The 2,364-nt window shown below is 37.5% G+C and overlaps 1 pseudogene; it reads left to right on the top strand.

The window, feature by feature from the left end:
• The first annotated feature begins 243 nt into the window (after positions 1-243).
• LOC144256519 (periphilin-1 pseudogene) lies at positions 244-2,077 on the top strand (annotated as a pseudogene).
• Positions 2,078-2,364: the final 287 nt, after the last annotated feature.

Here is a 2,364-nt window from a genome sequence, read left to right as displayed (position 1 = left end):
AGACGGATTAGAAGTGACGTGAGAATTTGGAAGTAAGAGATCAAGCAAATGATGGGTAGGATAATTTTTTAAGAGGAAAGGCAAGCCACCATTTGGGTAATATCTGAGAATTCATGTAATTAAAATTTGTATCAACGATTTATATTAATATGAAAAATTAATATAAATTGGGAAAACAATAGAATACTTAATAGTTTGCATTTGGTTGCTTTCAACAGCTTCAGAAATGTATGGGAGACGTTCGTGGTGTCTCCCGGCGGCCCAGAGTAGTGGCTCACAGAAGAGATGAAATGTGGTCTGAGGGACGATATGACTATGAAAGACTTCCAAGAGAACGAGTACCTCCTCGGAGTCACCCCAATGATGGCTACCATAGAGTAGTTAATATTGTGCCAAAGAAACCACCACTGCTAGACAGACCTGGTGAAGGAAGCTACAGTAGATATTACAGTCATGTTGATTACCGAGAATATGACGAGGGCCGCAGTTTTTCTCATGATCGAAGAAGTGGTCCACCTCACAGAGGAGATGAATCTGGCTATAGATGGACAAGAGATGATCATTCTGCAAACCGACAGCCTGACTACAGGGACATGAGAGATGGCTTTAGAAGAAAAAGTTTCTACTCTTCCCATTATTCGAGAGACCGGTCTCCTCATAAAAGGGATGCTCCTTGTTTCAGAGAATCGCCTGTAGGTCGAAAGGACTCTCCACACAGCAGATCTGGCTCCAGTGTCAGTAGTAGAAGTTACTCTCCAGAACGAAGCAAAACATATTCTTTCCATCAGTCTCAACATAGAAGTAAAGAAAGACCAGTCCAGTCTTTGAAAACATCAAGAGACACTTCACCCTCAAGTTCATCAGCAGTTCCTTCATCAAAGGTGTTAGACAAACCCAGTAGGCTAACTGAAAAGGAACTAGCTGAGGCTGCAAGCAAATGGGCTGCTGAGAAGCTTGAGAAATCGGATGAAAGTAACTTACCTGAAATTTCTGAGTTTGAGGCTGAATCCACCGCACCATTATTCATTGACCATCCAGAAGAACCTGAGTCAAATACAACAGATGGCACAGAATTATTTGAAGACAGTCAACTAACCAGTCGCTCTAAAGCAATAGCATCAAAAACCAAAGAGATTGAACAGGTTTACCGACAGGACTGTGAAACATTTGGGATGGTGGTGAAAATGCTGATTGAGAAAGACCCTTCATTAGAAAAGTCTATACAGTTTGCACTGCGGCAGAATTTGCATGAAATAGGTGAGCGGTGTGTTGAAGAACTCAAGCATTTCATTGCAGATTATGATACTTCTGCTCAAGATTTTGGAGAGCCTTTTTAGAAGATTTAGTGCTCAGGCAAAAAAAAAAAATGTTTCTAGATTTTTTTTCCCAATTGTTCAAATCCTTAATATATGGAATTTTTGTAATGAAGAGAAATACTTTATGATAGTTGACCACATTTCCAGTATCAAATAAACATCTAAAATAGTCTGCTTAAAATATTTTAATTAGAATCTTTTTTAAACATGTAGAGGCCTCCTAATCCATACTCATCCCTCCACCCAAATGATGGTCAAATAATTTTTTAAGCTTTGAAAAAGCAGTCCCGGGGAGTAGCTTTCTGTACTTACTCATGGTCTTCCATGGTTTATGATCATTTGGTCACAGGAGTGAAATTTACATGTTAGAGATCATTTCACTTAAACAGTAGTCTTTTTGCATTTCATAGTGAAGATACCATGTGGAAATATTTGAATTCTGAGTTGTGATTTTATTGACTTGTGCTTGTTTTTCTTAGGCTTTGTAACTTTTAATACGTTAATGTGTCCTATCCTGAGTACATTAGTATCTTAGAGAATATTTGGTTTGAGAATAATTCTCTATGATATAGTAGAGCACTTAAAATATCCAAGAGACACCTTAGAATAAAATCCTTTTTTCCCCCAAGTAAATGAATTCAATGTATCTCTTCCAAAAGAAACTCTTGACTATTCTCTCTGCCATGTAGTCTTCAATAACATCATATACTAGACTAATGGGGCAATTTTTGATGAATGATAAAGAGATATTTTAAAGTTGAGATTGTTTCAAAAACCTGATCAATAGAGGAAAAATTTAAAATATAGAGGAGTACTGGAGATTTTTTTTTCTTAAAAAGAGATTGATAACATGCTCATGATTAAGCCATTTACAGAATTATTCTTTTGTTAATCTGTGTAATCTGAGGAGTTCTTTTTCTGCCGACTTTTAGAGATTCCTAGCCCTTCAAAAGTATTCTTCAAAGAAACAGAGCAAAACAGGCAGTCAGTCCCCACAGCCACCCTCTACCAACCAGACTGTGTCAACAGTCCTTCATCAGTGAGCAAT

Source organism: Urocitellus parryii, chromosome 8 (genome assembly GCF_045843805.1).
Source record: "Urocitellus parryii isolate mUroPar1 chromosome 8, mUroPar1.hap1, whole genome shotgun sequence".
Classification (NCBI taxonomy): domain Eukaryota; kingdom Metazoa; phylum Chordata; class Mammalia; order Rodentia; family Sciuridae; genus Urocitellus; species Urocitellus parryii.
The sequence above is the reverse complement of the archived record's forward strand: the minus strand, read 5'-3'. Positions and strand labels throughout refer to the sequence as shown.